Raw genomic sequence first — 18850 nt, 5'->3', positions numbered from 1 at the left:
TCGGGTTAGGTTAGGTTAGGTTAAAGTGGCTGCCTCCGCTGTCCGAGCGGAGACTCACGTAGGCTTTTGTGGCCCGTTGTGCTACCACACGGGGGGCCCTATTTCCTGTTACCCTACTTTCGAAGAAGAAGAAAGTTTAGACCCCAGTGAGGCTAAACCAGCGCGTTTGACTAATGAAACGCAAGATGTCGACCCCATCTCTTCCCCATTGCCGACTTACAAGCGTAGAGAGCCATTGTGGCTTTCCTGGATTGTTCCTCCACATTTCGCTTCCAGTCAAGCTTCCTGTCTAGAATAACTCCGATTAGGTAAAGTCGGGAGGACCGCTAGTTTTCGCGGCGGTATCATTTTCATTAGTATTAAGATCCGGCTTATGGTAGGTATATTTTGTAGATATCTAGCAAAACGTTCTTATTATACCCATTTGAAAAAGAAAGAGATTTTTTCTGACCCGCCCTAGTGTAGTACATTAATCCCATACATGTATTTGCTGTACATAAAAGCTCCTATGAGGTAGCTATATTTACATAGTACATACATATGTATACATATAAATGTAGATAAATATTAAGGACAATTTTTATAATGCGAAATATACATACATATCTACGGTGTAGATTCTACACATTTATGTTCATAGGTAAATGCACGCATACATATTTGGGTGTGTGTGCATGGGTTAGTGTATGCGAATATGCATACAAATAGGCATGTGTATGTAAATAAGTATAAAATACAGCCCCAAATAGCGACAACACCGCCGTCCAGCCACCGAGCTATCCGTCACCGTCGGCAGCAGCAGCAGCAACATCAAGTGCACAAACTACAACAACACTAAGTACCCCTCCCAACAGCACTACCCATTTGCTCCAAACGTACATGGCGAATGGCGTTGGTGAGCTCCGCTTTGAAGATTCTTTGTTCTCCGTTTATGTATGCATATATGTTTGTATGTGTGTATGTAGATATGTAGCATTGTGCGCACAAACAGCCTCAGCAAATAAAATCAGTAAATTTAAATTTTAAGCCACACCCACTGTGTCAGCTAACGGCCTCACAATCCAATGGGTATAGTAAAATTTTAAAATGTATAAAATGTTGTTGGCGCGTGCTTAACAATCTCATTTGCCACACGAGCATAAATCCACACGCACACATACACAAACACAAAAACATCCATGTAAACAAATGCCGTGCTAAACAAAAAAAACTTCGGTTTCATATTGCATATTTTGCTGAGAGCTCTAAAATCAAAGAGATACTAACTAATATAAGTTGTTGGCGTTTCTTTCGACTCATGGGAGCACGACTAAAATTTGACTCACTCATGCACTCGTGTACACGAAATGCACTCAGACGCAAATGCAATGAAATGCTCGACGTGGAAGTTGTATGCTCTGAGTATTCTCACTCAATTGTACTGCTGTGCATGTGGAATCTGTTTGGTCAGAGAGGTGATGGAGGTTATATGGAGACGATTACATCTAATGAGTATTTGTTTTCTTATTCCTTTATTAAAAGGCGATTATTTGTTTGCTGAAATATTCAAGTTTGTTTAATTAAAAATATGTTTCTGTAATGCTAAATTCCGTTCGCTGCTACTCATTCGCTCTTCATGCTCCCATCAGGATATACCCTCTTTACCCATACATACACTCATAATTCATTCACTGCACCAATGTGGAGTATTTCAAAAGCCACCTTTTCAGTTGGGGTTACATCGCTAAACCAGTTAAACGCATTGTGTGACGCGCATTCTCAACGAAAATACGCAAAGACAAAAGTCGCAGAGCAACTTAGCACTCGTGTAGTACGCCGGTTGTGAGCGCAATTTTATTTGTTTTTTTTATTGTTATTTTGTGGATTTCATCCCCGAAAAATAGAACTTCTCGCACACGGAGATGCTTCTTTCTCCCCATGAAATGACTTGATTTTGAAGAATACGATGAAATTTTGCTAAAGAAAGAAAGCAAAAGCAAACAAAGAAAGGAAAAGAAAGAAAGAGTAAAATCGTTTGGGAAAAGGTGAATCTAATTTTTTGGGGTAGAAATGAGAATTTGGTAAAGCCAACGAGTCGGAAAGTGTTCAATCAAGTGGGAAAAAATGCAAATGCGATTGCACACAAACGCCCAAACATACAATTCAATATACGCATTTAATTCAAATTGTAGTACAAAGCCAAGAAATAAAGTTTATGGCAATCAGAATAGAAGACCGGCCAACAAAACAGTTGCAATTTAAACTCGCTTCATAACAGAACGTTGAATACTTGAAGCGGACGCCAACTTATTTTGAATAAAAATTTAAAATTGGGTTTTGAAAACATTAAGATAAGAAAAATTTAGTTATAAAAGATTTAGTTGAAAATAAATAAATAAAACTATATCAATCTCAAAAGCAACCTGAGCGTGCAAAGCAACCGGAAGTGATTGCGCTGGTATTTCTTATAAACGCACACATAAACACAAACACATTAATAAACTCCGAACTATTTAAAAACATATCCGTCTCTGCCTACAAATTGATTCTACCATCTGATGCGATCCGTTGTAACGCGCATTTCATTCACCGTCCAAAATATAAAGAATTACGGCAATCAAAAAATAATAGAAAAAATTGAACAGAAAAAACAACAAAAAAATCATTAGTAAACATTATCGTAGTTAAAGCCAACGATGGTTTTGAGGTTTTTTATGGGAACGCATCTTATCGGCCTTTCAGTTTTCTGTGTACAATTAGTGCGTTAGGACATGCCCGATATCGAAGAGCGCAACTCACACAGCCGAATTTTGAGTTAAAACTTAGAAACTACGCGAGTGAGTTGAAAAAACAAAACAATCAATGAAAAAATATACAAAATTTCTTCAATCGCTTATAAACATTAATGTAACAAAAAATCAGTGCAAACAACTATTTCAAGACTAAGTAAATATTTTATTAGCAAAAAAATTTTATCAATTGAAAAACAGTCAAATATTTCGGTATTCAATAATTTGTTAAAATGGTTATGTCGGAGTTACGTTGGAGTACGGGACCTAAGGACAATAATAATTCTTTGAATCATGATTTGTTGAAAACACCAACAAGTGGGCATATTATGCAGAATAGATGTAAGTAAATATGTATGTATGTACATATATGGAAGTGTTTACTAAATATCGTAAAAATTTTTTGTTTAATATTTGAAAAAAAAGTCAAAAACTTCGCAAAGCAGGTCGGATAGAACAAATATGATGCATTAAGGACATATCTTAAACACATTTGCACTTTTTTATTTCTTGTATACTTCTTGTATATGTACTGTGTAGAGAATGTGAAGTTTTGAATTGTTATTAGATCATAATAGACAGCAGCGACATTTATTTTTCTCAACAAAGCCAAAGGCCCGTGGGTAAATTTGACATCGATCGATTCGGTTTAGCTCATTGGCAGTTGTTCCAATCTAAACTTACAAAGCTGATATATTCCTTGCAAAAAATTGTGCGATTAGTCCCTAAGGGGAGTGTTCTGCGATTGATCTCATTTGTCTATATTGGGGCATAACAGATGGCTTCTAGTCCTTCTTAGTTATGTACAGTTGAGAATGGTTAGTTTCAAATTTATGTAGCCAGTTTTAAGAAACATTAAAAAAACGGCATGGGTAAAATAAAAAAATATTTATGAAGTTGAAGCGAATTATTTAAGAAAAATGCGAGGCCCTACACCGAACCTAAAATACTAGATCATAAATTCCACTATCGTAGTATTTGTTTAATTTTTATTTTTCTAGAATACCAGTACAAAAAAAAACATATATGTGACCCGGTCTATGAAAAGGTGGCTTAAGACTAAAAACAATTTTTTCCACTTTTTTCTGGTTTCGAAAGTTTTTGAGACGCTCTTTCACGTGGTGAAAACTAGAAAGTCCTAACTTGCTTAGAAGTGTACTAAAAATGTAGAAAAAGAAGAGCACAAATGAAAGACGATGAAGCACTTTCGTGGCTGGTGAAGCATCCTCAGATTTTTTTGATAGCATTATTTTCGATGGCAATGGAGCCAAAATATCGGGCAGAAACTGGTTTGTGCTTTGCCTTTAGGGCATGACTGTTCATAATGCAAAAGAAAAACTACTAAGAAACTGAAGAAATGCATTGTTTATCTTTAACAGCTGTTTCTTGCAATTTCTTTTTTAAGCCATAAGCCACCTTTTCACAGACCGGGTTACATATATTGTATTCGATTGCGGGTGGAAAAAAGACTTGTCCGACAGTGCTCATAGGGTTACGAAGAGGATCTGTCTGACAGTACCCGTAGGGGTATAAAAAGGACGTGTCGAACAGTACTCGTAAGGTAATAAAGGAGAGTGGAAAAGGAAGCTAGCCGACAGTATCCGTAGTAGTTTAAAAGCAAAAGGACGCACAATCGACAAAAGATTAATCGCGTTTTTTGCAGGGTTGTTACGATAGGTTAACACAAAATTATAATGGGGCCGCCACATTTTAGCGGGTCTTCAAAATTAGGTAAAGAAATGTGTTACATCAGAATCGCTTGACCTTTAATTAAGTAGATAATATATAGCCCCTTACACCAATCGTTTGATCTATTTTGAAATAGTTGGGGCCGTTAACGCTAATCCCACAAAGATCGAAAAAATATTTCTCCAGCCCTCGAGAGCTGATATAAACATCATTATCTTTGTACTCTCCAACCTTATAGTTCTCAATTCGATATCCAATATGATTCTCCAACTATTGTTCAATTTTCGAGAAATTTTGCGAAATTTATAGTTCACAAATTTATATCTAGCTATCGAGTTGAGGTGAAATTGAATTTAAACGTGTTCTCCAGGGTGGCTGGTTATAAGTGCAAAGCTATTGGTCGGCCGCTCATGTGGTACGCGTCACCCGTTTGGTCGCCTGGTCTTAAAAACACATACTGGAAAAGGCTGCAGGCCTGTCAAAATGCTGCAATCAGAACTGCCACGGGACGTCTCCTCTTGACCCCTGAATATCCCCTACATAGCGAGGCACGAACCACAATACCCCAGCATACAACTGCTTGATCTAGTCCCACCTCCACGGCGGTTAAGGGAACATCTCTATAAGCACTTTGATGACATTCGGCTCCTGCCAACACAGGCGTTTGAACCAGACGAACACGAGAAGGCGCTAGGCCAAATCCACACAGCATCGGTAAACGCTTTTGTCAGAACGCGCTGTGCTACTCTTGCAGAAGAAGATGGCACTCTACCAAGAAAGACACGAGGATAAACTCGAACTTGTCCAGAATCAACCCCGACATTCGTGATGTATACGATGTGTCCCCACACATGACCAACCATCTTTTTAATTGTAATGTGGAACCTACGTCTTTAACACCAAACTTCCTACGATCTGCCCCTGTTGAAACTGCACACATTGAATGGGGCGAGGCACTGTTAACACAACAACCGGAATATATGGAATACAACTAATACTGTGATTAAATTGAATGTGGAGAAGCTCGCCAGATTTGCTATTACTGGTCAAGCCTAATTAAAAGGCATGTCACGCGAGAAGATCCAGTCAGAATACCCGTCAAGAGTCTACAGTCCTCTCTTTTTAATGATAGGAGGAACTTTGTTAGTCTAAGGTTGTAAGACCGACATATGGATTTCGGTATTTTACAGCCTCGCGCTTGGCTCCACGTTTTCTCGATTGGTCGATCACGTACACCTCTCGCCTTCTCTTAAACTCGCCCACTCTAATTGGCACGTCTACTGAGCAAGCTTCAAGGGATGCGCCTGTTTTACTTATTTAATCCGCATTTTTCATTCCCATCTATTCCCATATGCCCTGGGACCCAATAAAGATATATGCTTCTCCCTGTCCCGATTATTTCCAGGGATTTCTTACACCCTAGCACACTTTTATATGCTGTACTATGCGAGATTATTCCCTTAATTGGCTGTCAATATAAAAACTGAAGAGGCTGCAGTTTAAGCTATTTTCGCACAGTCTTTCTACTGCTTTGGTTACGGCAACTACTTCAGCCGATACAGTGATCTGGCAGCTTGTAGGATTGGTTTATTTCTGGAAAACTACAGTATACCGCAGACCCTACTTCTTCCACCACGTTGGAACCATCCGTGTACACGTGCATCGCCTCGTCTCCCATTTGGGCACCCTTGAGGCAACCATCCACTTCTTTTGTGGCTTTAAGAGTCTAGCTATTTAATTTTTTCAACGGTATTTGATATGAAGCCGCATTTCTTCCATCTAATCTCCATAAAATTGTCACCTCGATAGCGATGTCAGAATTAAGTAAGTAAACAGCACAATCGTCGTCGAAAGTGAAAAATCGCTAGTTACAATTTTTTGACAAGCCCCGTTAAAAACTACTGAATTCGCCTAATGGTCCCTCCGACGAAGAACATAACGCATAACCAGTTCAGTTGCTTGGTTATGATTCGTTGATGTCTATGCCTGCACTAAGCTAATATAGCGCATAGTTTATTAAATCTTTATAGGTAATCGCTGAGGTCTTTTAGTTATCAAACGGTTTATAATCACGTTAATTTGGCGTTGTATTCCGGATGAGGTAATATATGTAGATGCACTTACTTACTTACTTGATGACTTGGCTATTAGAACCTTTGTGATAAGAGACCATGCCTCCTCCTAACCACTGTGTGCTGTTAATTCAAGTACCCCTTACTCTTTCGCCAAATAGGTAAATTCCGTATTCAGGTTCTGACTTAAAATAAATTCCTCTGTTATATTGATTTTTTAAATGGCTGAGTCGTTCAGACCCTAAAAAAAACAAGTAAGGAAGGCTAAGTTCGGGTGTAACCGAACATTACATACTCAGCTGAGAGCTTTGGAGACAAAATAAGTGAAAATAACCATGTAGGAAAATGAACCTAGGGTAACCCTGGAATATGTTTGAATGAAAGGTGTTAATGATTATTTACAACGTAGTGGGCCTTAGCTTTATAGGTGGACGCCTTTTCGAGATATCGCAATAAGGGTGGACCAGGGGTGACTCTGGAATGTGTTTGTACGATATGGGTATCAAATTAAAGGTGTTAATGAGGGTTTTAAAAGGGAGTAGGCCTTAGTTGTATATGTGAAGGCGTTTTCGAGATATCGAAAAAATGTGGACGGACCAATGTGACCCAGAACATCTTCTGTCGGGTACCGCTAATTTATTTATATATGTCATACCACGAACAGTATTCCTGCCAAGATTCCAATGGCTTTTGATTTCGCCCTGCAGAACTTTTTTATTTTCTTCTACTTAATATGGTAGGTGTCACACCCATTTTACAAAGTTTTTTCTAAAGTTATATTTCGCGTCAATAAAACAATCCAATTACCATGTTTCATCTCTTTTTTCATATTTGGTACAGAATTATGGCATTTTTTTCATTTTTCGTAATTTTCGATATCGGAAAGGTGGGCGTGGTCATAGTCGGATTTCGGCCATATTTTACACCAATACAAAGTGAGTTCAGATAAGTACGTGAACTGAGTTTAGTTAAGATATATCGTTTTTTGCGCAAGTTATCGTGTTAACGGCCGAGCGGAAGGACAGACGGTGGACTGTGTATAAAAACTGGGCGTGGCTTCAACCGTTTTCGCCCATTTTCACAGAAAACAGTTATCGTCATAGAATCTATGGCCCTACCATAACTTCACAAGGTTTGGTAATTTTTTGTTCGAATTGTGGCATTAAAAGTATTCCAGACGAATTATATGAAAAAGGGCGGAGTTACGCCCATTTTGAAATTTTATTTTATCTTTGTATTTTGTTGCACCATATTAATTACTGGAGTCGAATGTTGACATAATTTACTTTTATACAGTAAAGATATAAAAATTTTTTTTAAAATTTGACTTTAAAAAAATTTTTTTTTTTAAGTGGGCGTGTTCGTCATCCGGTTTCGCTAATTTTTATTTAGCACACATATAGTAATAGGAGTAACGTGCCTACCAAATTTCATCATGATATCTTCAACGACTACGAAATTACAGCTTGCAAAACTTTTAAATTACTTTCTTTTAAAAGTGGGCGGTGCCACGCCCGTTGTCCAAAATTTTTCTAATTTTCTATTTTGCGTCATAAGGCCAACGTACCTACCTAACAATCTGAGATGAGCGCCCAGGAACCTACATACCAAATTTCAGCAAGATACCTCGAATTTTACTCAAGTTATCGTGTTTACAGACGGAGGGACGGACATGGCTAAATGAATTTCTTTTTTCACCCAGATCATTTTGATATATAAAAGTCTATATCTATCTCGATTACTTTATGCCGTTACGGATTACCGTTATTCGAACATAGTTAATATATTCTGTGAGATCTGCTCAGCTGAGTATAAAAATAGATATATATAGGGTCACTGGAAGAGATGTCTAGAGTTTGTACCTTGGGTACTTAGGCTTATAAGAGTCCATACTTCGGTAGGTAACAACTTATAAGTAACTCAAAACACTTGGAAACAGTCTAACGTGACTGACTATTTGTTGAATTTTAGTAATAAGTAATAAATTCTATGGTCGCAAGTCATAATCGCCTTAGTCGATGTGGGATTATTAGCAAAATTAATTTTTGATTGTATTTTCTACCTACAAAATAAAGACAAACGATGTCAGATTTCATAAATTTTTAACGGTCCTTATTGGGACTATTGAATATTATTTCTGTAAATTTAATGTTTATATTGAAGTTTTGAAGCCTTTTCTAAAACCTCTTCGATGGCGTGATTTTAGACTTAGGCTGTTATGGCTTGTGACCACAGAAATCTGCTGTGTGCCATATCTGACAATTACCAAATAAATAAAAATACATAAAAAGAGCTTCAATTGTTATTGTAAATATGAGCAATCAATATTTAAAAAATATGTGTTGACACTTTTTGTGCAATATGATTAAGATTACTTTAACCGTTAGTCATTTGTCATTTGTTTCATTTAGAGCACGCGTAAACACACACACACACACGTACGCGCAACTAACTGTACTTATCTTTTTTTTTTATAAAAATTTTTAAATGAATCTCGATATTCTTATCGGGCATTTGAAGGCTTATTTAACCTAATGGCCCAGCCACAATAAAGTTTTTCATATGGCTGCGTTCAATGCAATCTTATGCATTCCACCAAGATGTTGCGTTTGTAAATATAAAGGAACTTCAGACTTGGCAATTGAAGTTTAATTCGCCTTCACATACAACATTTTGCGTCTTGTTCAAGTACCAACAGGTTGGAAAAATGATTTCACTTGCAAAGTGTGAAAGTACCTTTAGCCAAAGCAAATGCAGAATTCTTCTTCTTATGCTTTCCTTGCAAAAAAAGCTGAAAGTTGGCTACTTTTTCATGCCAGATGGCGCCAGTGCCGTTCAATCTGCCGTTCTCCATAAAAATACGTGCAATCTACTGATAACGCACAAGATTGTGTTAAACGCATCTGTATGAAAAACTGCTTATGTGACGGGGCTTTAGGGGTTGATTTCCATATATGAAAAACAAAAATCTTAAAAAAGTAATCATTCTGTGTGTATGCTTGTCTTTTTTTTTGTTTGCCTTTATTGGCTTAACTTAAATGTTAAAATATTATTTGTTAACCTTGAGAATTAAAAAATTATAACCACAAAATTAAAAAAGAAATATAAATATTCTATTTTTTAAAATTAGGTAAAAATAGCACATTTTTTAACAACAAATTCGGCTTTTTTTGTATTCATTTATGGATTTTTTCTCCAGACTTGAGTTGTTGAGTTATGCGGTTTTTAAAATAAGCAATCGTTGTGTAAATATGTAGCAGTGATCAAATTTTTCATTTAGCTTACTTTTTGGTTTATTTGATGCAGTAAATGATAAGTTCAATTAATAATAAATTCATTTTAGTTCATTGTCTTTATTTTGACAATTTTTTGGATTTCCAGTTAAATTTGCTGAAGTTGAGGAGCAACACTTTGCAAGTAAATAATATTTCTTTGGTGAAATTAATCACATTTTTTAATTGTAAATAATAATAACAAAGATAAAAACTTGGACACTTCTCAATGAAAGTGTATTAATGAAAGATAACAACGGTAAATTTAATCACTTAACTTTGTTTCCATTTATCGGAAATATCTAATTATTGTGCTAAATTTTTAAATATACCATCTTAGTAATTGTTCCAGCAAAGATTCACTTTTGCCAATAAATGTTACATCGGAATAGGTAAGCAACTGAAAAGTAAAGTCCTCTCTGCAAACGAAAATGATACTCTACAAGTCAGTTATCGTTCCCGTCCTGCCATATGGGGCAGAAGCATGGACCATGACAGTAGCAGATGAAGCGGCTTTGGGAGTTTTCGAGAGAAAAGTTCTTCGAAAGATTTATGGACCTCTACGCGTTGGCGATGGCGACTACCGAAGAAGATTTAATGACGAGCTGTACGAGCTCTACGCAAACACCAACATAGTCCAGCGAATTAAAACGCAGCGGCTGCGCTGGCTAGGCCATGTTATGCGAATGGAAGATGATGGTCCTGCTAAGAAAGTATTTTTTATCGGAAGCCACCTATGGAAGCAGAGGAAGAGGACGGCTCCCACTCCTCTGGAAACATAGGTGAAACACGATTTGAATTTCCTTTGTATGACCAATTGGCGCCAGTTAGCACAGAGTGGAAGCGACTGGTGCGCCTTATGTGACTACCATAACTAGTTAAACGGTTAAGTGCCACTTAAGTAAATCAGTTATGTTCCAGCATAATTAGTGTAGAAATCCTACTTCTTCCGCCTTCCATTTTAGGTGTACTCTGTTCGATTTTCCCAAGTCTAAGAATTTCCAATACGTCCACTGTTGAGTAGTACATCATTTTACATTAGTTGTGGATTTAAAAACGCCTTATAAGGACATCCTATTCAAGAACTATTTCACTTCATAATGTTTCTCGTCTTGTTTCTTGATTTTTTTTTTTTTTTAATTTTAACGCCTTTATAAGGTTTTTTGAGTTATTAATTCTAGATGTTAATTACTAAAGGTACAGGCATAAAATTTGGTAAGAAAGCACACCAATTCCATTCCAAAATTCAATCTCATTTCGATTCAAACTACTCATCAATTATTCGAGACCTATCATGAAAACTTCAGAGACATGTTGTAAAATAATTGAATTTAAATAACATTTTTTTACTTTCAATACCGAAAATCGATAATACTATAGTTTGAGACTTAACACATAACATTTGAGCCCCATTGGAAACCTAGATTGCCCTATGAAGACTCGATATATTGAAATTACTTAAGTCTCTGTGCGACACTGCTTAGCTATTTCTTGTCGGGACCAAAATGTATATGTTCTAAGGGGAGAGACTTGAAAATAAGAACCATCTCATATCATCTTCATACATATATCTTTTATAATGTCGGCGGCCGCCGTGATGTGGTGGTAGCGTGCTCCGCCTACCACACCGATGATCCCGGGGGGAGGGGGGGGATTGTCCAATATCTCTTCGGAGGTTACCGCCCCTTACATTTATTTTATTTTTTTTTTTATCGACTTAAGTCCTTTACAAAATGTGAAAAGGAATCTTTCCTGTAACGAAACTAATTTTTGAGTTACAACCGTTTTAACTGGTCTCCTGAAATAGAATTACTGAGATGCTTAGTCGTTAACAAAACTTTTAAGTAGCGACCTTTTTAATAGAAGAGGTCGGTTTTACATTTTACTAAACTTTGTCACATTTGGCGCTATTCCAAAGTCCTGAACGATTGTCTAAGTTTTAGATATCTACCTCACTGAAAAACTACTAAAACTCCGACAAAAATATTACATCGAATTTTAAAAATATTTTGATTCGTGCGCCATCTATCTAAATTTGTCTCCTTTGTGTTTCTATTGCACCGGGATCTGAACTGAACGGGAAACTTTAGTGCAAGATCAATCGATTTTCCAAATATCTCGATCCGTGCGCCACTTTAATTTTACAATCTAACCGGATTCTGAGCTCCAGTTTCATATGAAAAGCTCAAAGAGAGATTTCGTCAAAATCGATAGCAAAGTTCCTATATTATTATTATTATTTCCTTTATATTATGTCGGTTGAATGTTTGTACGCATTTTCAATATGTTTTTTTGTTTTTGTTGCAATCGATTTTTAAGTAACTTCCGATTAAGCTACAAACGTGAAACTTCACATATAGGTTAAGACACCGAGACAATGCAAAACAAGTAAAAGTGTCTAAATTCGGGTGTAACTGAACACTATATACTCAGTGTGAGCTTCAATTGTACAATTCATTTCAGATAAACTACTTTTCTACATAACACGTGGCACCGCCCGTTTAAAATAAAAATGTCTCCCCATTTCCTCTTACAGTAAAACCTGATAAGTGAAATATCATTGATTCAAAATTATTTTTTGCTAATTTATAGCTTATTATGTGAAGAGAAACTCATGGAAAAGTTTCTGTACGGACATAAAGTGCACCAGCGAAACAGCACGGGCGAGAAAAGTCCTAGCAAGGGGAAACGTAGTTCAGGGACTAATAAAGAAGGAGAACGGGGAATGGTCACGTAATAGTGAGGACTCCCTTGAGGTGCTTCTCGGTACACATTTCCCATCGGGAGATGGTTTAGAAGAGCCAGCAGACGGCACTCACACTTCGATCAAGGAGCGGGTAGTGCCGGGATTGGTGACCGATACCAAGATCAAATGGGCAGTGAAAACTTTTTCGAAGTTTAAATCGCCGGGCCCAGACAGTATATTCCCGGCCATGCTACAAGCTTCAAGTAGGGCGGTCGTGGAATGGCTTAAAATAATATTGGATGGGTGCATAAGACTGAATTATGTACCGCACTCTTGGAGAACTGCTCGTGTAGCTTTTCTACCAAAGGCGGGGAAGATCGGTCACATGTATTCCAAAGACTATAGACCCATTAGCTTAACATCATTTCTGCTCAAAACCTTTGAGAGGCTGATAGATGTGTACATACGGTCCAACGTGGATGAAAAGTTGCTCTCCACAACACAGCATGCGAACACCAAAGGCAAGCCGGTAGACACCGCATTGCATAGGGTGGTAATAAGCATAGAGAAATCCCTGGAATATAAGGGCTCTAGGAGTCTTCTTAGACATTGCCGGGGCTTTCAATAATGTCTCTAAGTGGGCGATTATAAAAAAAAAAAAAAATAAATGTAAGGCGCGATAACCTCCGAAGAGATCTAAGGCCGAGCTTCTCTTCCAATTTGCGTCGTGCTCCTCTTGATTTTTCCCTACAAATTGGCCGGACGGGACCTACATGTTTTATGCCGACTCCGAACGGCATCTGCAAGGCAGATGAGTTTTCATTGAGAGCTTTTCATGGCAGAAATACAATCGGAGCGCTTGCCAGACACTGCCGAGGGGCGACCCCGCTTAGAAAAATTTTCTTCTAATTGAAAAATTTTATTTCTAAAATTTTGATGTTGCTTTGCCCGGGAGTTGAACCCAGGGCATACGGTGTGATAGGCGGAGCACGCTACCATCACACCACGGTGGCCGCTTATGAATGGGCGATTATGAATGGTCTTAATTACACTAAGTACATCCAGCCTTAACGATATGGACCGGCTGCATGTTAAATTGCAGGAAGATTACATCACAATGGGGATTGTACGAGGCCACGAATTCAGTGGACAGGGGAACGACGCAGGGAGGGGTGCTATCACCTCTGCTGTGGAGGCTGATCATGAACTAACTACTCAGGCGATTCGATGAGAGACCCGTAAAACTTACGGCTTTCGCAGATGACGTTGCAATTGTCATAAGTGGAGAAAGTGCCTTCCAACGATTAGCTCTTTGATGGATCGGGCGCTTTGGGATATTCATACCTGGGCACCAAATGCCGGGTTGAAAGTCAACGCGGAAAAGACGGATATGGTCTTGTTTACAAAGAGGCACAAGGTCCCAAATTGGATCAGGCTTAAGTTAGAAGGTGTGACCCTACAGGAGAAACCTTGCACAAAATATCTAGGAATCATCCTAGAGAGTAAGCCGTCATGGAAGCTCAACGTGGAGGAGAGGGTGAAGAAGGCTTCAACGGCACTTTATGCATGTAAAAGAATGCTGCGGTGTACGTGCGGCTTATCCCCTCCCTTTATCATTGGGTTTTTACAGCGATTGTAAGACCTGTTCTATAATGTGGAGTTCTAGTTTGGTGGACAGCCACACAAAAAGCAACCTACCTCAAAAAATTAGAGGGGGTATGCAGACTATCATTGCTTAGTATTACGGGAGCCCTGAAAACAACCCCGACGGCTGCACTGTATGCCATTCTGCACATTCCACCTGTAGACCTGGTAGCAAAGAACATAGCGTTAACACCTGCAACCAGGCTCGGTGCCTCGGGGCAGCATGAGCGCCGACCATACGACCATAGTAGTATAGCGTCATTAATCACAAAACGAACAGACTACCTGATTCCCTATCTGCGCTTCGAGGGAGATCTTAAGGCCACAATAGAGGTGGGCGGTTGGCGCAAGGGTGCTCAAATGACGGACGAGGCTATACATGTGTACACATATGGTTCCAAATAGTGGAAGAAGTAAGGTTTGCGGTATACTGTGCTGATCCGGAAATAAACAGATCCTACAGGCTGACGGATTACTGTAGCGTTTTCCAATGGGAAATAGTAGCCGTAGAATAGAATAGCTTAAGCTGCAATCGAGTTAACTTTTATATTGACAGTCAAGCAGCATTTAAGGCAATAATCTCGCATATCACAGCATCTAAATGCGTGTTAGAATGTAAGCAGTCCCTGGAGAGAATCGGGACAGTATACATCTATATTGGGTCCCAGGGCATATGGGAATAGATGGGAATGAAAAAGCGGATGAATTAGCTAAAAAGGGCGCATTCCTTGAACCTTGCTCCGTAGACGTCCCAATTAGGCTGGCCGAGATTAAGCGAAGGCGAGAGGTGTACATGATCGACCAATCAGGAAAGGCGTGGGTTCAAGCACGGGGCTGTAAAGTGTCGAAGATTATGTGTAGGTCTTACAACCTTAAATTACAAAGTTGCTGCTATCATTAAAAAGAGAGGACTGTAGACTCATGACGGGTATTCTGACTGGACGCTGCCTTCTGGCGTCACATGCCTTTAAATTAGGCTTGGTCAGTGATAGTAGATGTAGGAAGTGCGGGCTGGAGGAAGAAACGATCGAGTACGTTCTGTGCTCGTGCCCTGCGCTTGCCAGGCTAAGAATCCCGCTATTAGAAGTGATACAGCTGTCAGATCCAGAAGCAGCAAGTGGATTAAGTATACAATTTCATTACGATATGTTAACTTTTCTTCGAGTTATTGCTGCCGAAACATTAGTCATAAAAGGGGCGGTGCCACGCCCATTTTTGAAAATTTGAAGTTTTTCCTATTTATTGTTATAAATCCACTTGGGAAATGAAATACTATTGATACAAAGCTCTTTTTTGCAAAGATATAGCTTATTTTATTCGTCCACGACCCTTTTAAAAATCTTTTATATAAAAGTGGGCGTTGTCCTTGACCGATTTCGTTAATTTTTCTTCAAAGCATTCCTTTCTGCCGAGCTATGTTACGATAGGTTTAACGAATTTTGATTTATGATTCATAATATTTAGAAAATTGTTTCTATCACAAGTGGGCGTTGCCGCGCCCATTTAAACATTTTTTTTTAAATTTTTATCAATAGTCTCAATATCAGTCCACGCGTCAAATTTCAACATTCTAGGTGTATTATTTACAAAATAATCAGATCTTTTGTGCTTTCCAAAACGTTATATATATAAAAAGTGGGCGTGGTTATCATCCGATTTCGCTCATTTTCAACACCAATCTATTCTGGGTCCAGATAAGCTCGTGTACCAAATTTGGTGAAGATATCTCAATATTTACTCAAGTTATCGTGCTAACGGGCGGACGGACGGACATGGCTCAATCAAATTTTTTGTCGATACTGATGATTTTGATATATGGAAGTCTATATCTATCTCGATTCCTTTATACCTTTACAACCAACCGTTATCCAATCAAAGTTAATATACTCTGTGTGCAAAGCACGCTGAGTATAAAAAGGGGAAAGTTCTGTTAGGTGGTGGACGTATCGAAATAATTAGAAACTTAATTCAGAGGTCGATGGCAGTATAAAATATAATACAAAAAGTTTCTATAGGGGCGCACGAATTGGGATACGTACGGAACGGTGGGAATCTTGCGATCAATTTTCAAGAGGCTTCCCATTGAGCTACAATCTTGGGACTTCATCCGCATACTCACTTGTAGCAATTCAAGCTTGGCATATATGGACAATTTTCAAGTAGCTTAAAAACTAATGTAGTTTATGTATTCCTCTGATATGTACTTTATTGTATACATACAAACTAAAAAGTAGAAAATAAAAAGAAAATAAAAAATTTTAAACATTTCCTTCATATAAATGGACAAAATCAGCGAAAAATGTGTCCTTATATAAAGACATATTCTTGCTGAACTTTGACTTTAAAATTTTGACATAGAAACTGTAAAGATATTTACAAGAAATAAAAATATAAAGGTGGAGCACAATTAATTGACTATAAATTGATAAGTTGACTCCTTTTCTGCCAACTTTCCAATCCAAGTAATGTGCGCTCCACTTTTATATTTTTATTTCTCATAAATATTTTTAAAATTTCTGTGCCTTTATATATGTCTTTATTAGGGATAAATTTTTCGCTGATTTTGTCCATTTATATGAAGGAAATGCTTAATATTTTTTTATACTCAGCTGAGCAGAGCTCACAGAGTATATTAACTTTGTTCGCATAACGGTAATCCGTAACGGCATAAACTAATCGAGATAGATATAGACTTCTATATATCAAAATGATCTGGGTGAAAAAAGAAATTCATTTAGCCATGTCCGTCCGTCTGTCCGTCGGCCTGTAAACACGATAACTTGAGGAAATTTTAAGGCATCTTGATGAAATTTGGTATGTAGGTTCCTGGGCGCTCATCCCAGATTGCTATTTAAAATGAACGAAATCGGACTACAACCACGCCCACTTTTTCGATATCGAAAATTTCGAAAAACAGAAAAAGTGCGATAATTCATTGCCAAAGATGGATAAAGCGATGGAACTTGGAACGTACGTTGACCTTATGACGCAAAATAGAAAATTAGAAAAGTTTTGGACAATAGGCGTGGCACCGCCCACTTATAAAAGAAGGTAATTTAAAAGTTTTGCAAGCTGTAAATCGCCAGTCGTTGAAGATATCATAATGAAATTTGGTAGGAACGTTACTCCTATTAATATATGTGTGCTAAATAAAAATTAGCGAAATCGGATGACGAACACGCCCACTTTTAAAAAACAATTTTTGTTAAGTAAAATTTTAACAAAAAATTTGATATCTTTACAGTATAAAAGTAAATTATGTCAACATTCAACGCCAGTAATGATATGGTGCAACAAAATACAATGACAAAAGAAAATTTCAAAATGTCCGTAACTCCGCCCTTTTTCATTTAATTCGTCTAGAATACTTTTAATGCCATAAGTCTAACAAAAATTAAGAATCCTTGTGACATTTGGTAGGGGCATAGATTCTACGACGATAATTGTTTTCTGTGAAAATGGGCGAAATCGGTTAAAGCCACGCCCAATTTTTATACACAGTCGACCGTCTGTCCTTCCGCTCGGCCGTTAACACGATAACTTGAGCAAAAATCGATATATCTTTACTAAACTTAGCCCACGTACTTATCTGAACTCACTTTGTATTGGTGTAAAAAATGGCCGAAATCCGACTATGACCACGCCCACTTTTTCGATATCGAAAATTACGAAAAATGAAACAAATGCCATAATTATATAGCAAATACGAAAAAAGGAATAAAACATGGTAATTGTATTGGTCTATTGACGCAAAGTATAACTTTAGAAAAAAATTTGGTAAAATGGGTGTGACACCTACCATATTAAGTAGAAGAAAATGAAAAAGTTTTGCAGGGCGAAATCAAAAGCCCTTGGAATCTTGGAAGGAATACTGTTCGTGTTATGACATATATAAATAAATTAGCGGTAGCCGACAGATGATGTTCTGGATCACCCTGGTCCACATTTTGGTAGATATCTCGAAAACGCCTTGACATATACAACTAAGGGCTACTCCCTTTTAAAACCCTCATTAATACTTTTAATTTGTTACCCATTGTTTGTACGATACACATTCCAGAGTCACCCTTGGTCCACCCTTATTGCGATGTCTCGAAAAGGCGTCCACCTATAGAACTTAGGCCCACTACGTTTTAAATAATCATTAACACCTTTCGTTTGATACACATGTCATACAAACACATTCCAGGGTTACCCTAGGTTCATTTTCCTAAATGGTGATTTTCCCTTATTTTGTTTCCAAAGCTCTCAGCTGAGTATGTAATGTTCGGTTACACCCGAACTTAGCCTTCCCTACTTGTTTATTTTCTGTTTGTTCTATTTAAATTTGATTTTGTAGAAATGAAATTTGGGTTACAATATGATACAGATGCCATGAAACATGTAGGTCCCATCAATTTGCAGAAATATTTGAAAGATATCGCGCCAAAAATTGCAACAAAAACTCGGTCTAAAATTATATAGTTTTCGCACTTCTAAAAACCCAGAACAGCTCAAATCGATGGAATAGGAAAAACCCAAACTAACTTTATCTTTTATTGCCTCAAAAATTCATTAAATAGAATAACTCATTTACAATGTCCAAATCGCTCTGGTTTTAAACGTAAGACTTTACGTATAACCTCGTAGTGGAAGTCGACTTTCCCATCACCCTCACTGTTGAGTTTTAGCTATTCAAATTTTTTATTCAAACTACAACTGTAAAAGCAATAACCAAAT

The 18850-nt window shown here is 37.7% G+C and overlaps 1 protein-coding gene across 2 annotated transcripts in view; it reads left to right on the top strand.

Moving 5' to 3' along the window:
- nub (nubbin) overlaps window positions 1-18850 on the top strand; it is a 110842-nt gene that overhangs the window by 62555 nt on the left and 29437 nt on the right. The gene's annotated exons all lie outside the window — the stretch shown is intronic.

Source organism: Eurosta solidaginis, chromosome 2, assembly GCF_040869045.1.
Source record: "Eurosta solidaginis isolate ZX-2024a chromosome 2, ASM4086904v1, whole genome shotgun sequence".
Taxonomy (NCBI): Eukaryota; Metazoa; Arthropoda; class Insecta; order Diptera; family Tephritidae; genus Eurosta; species Eurosta solidaginis.
This window is presented reverse-complemented; position numbering and strand designations above follow the sequence as displayed.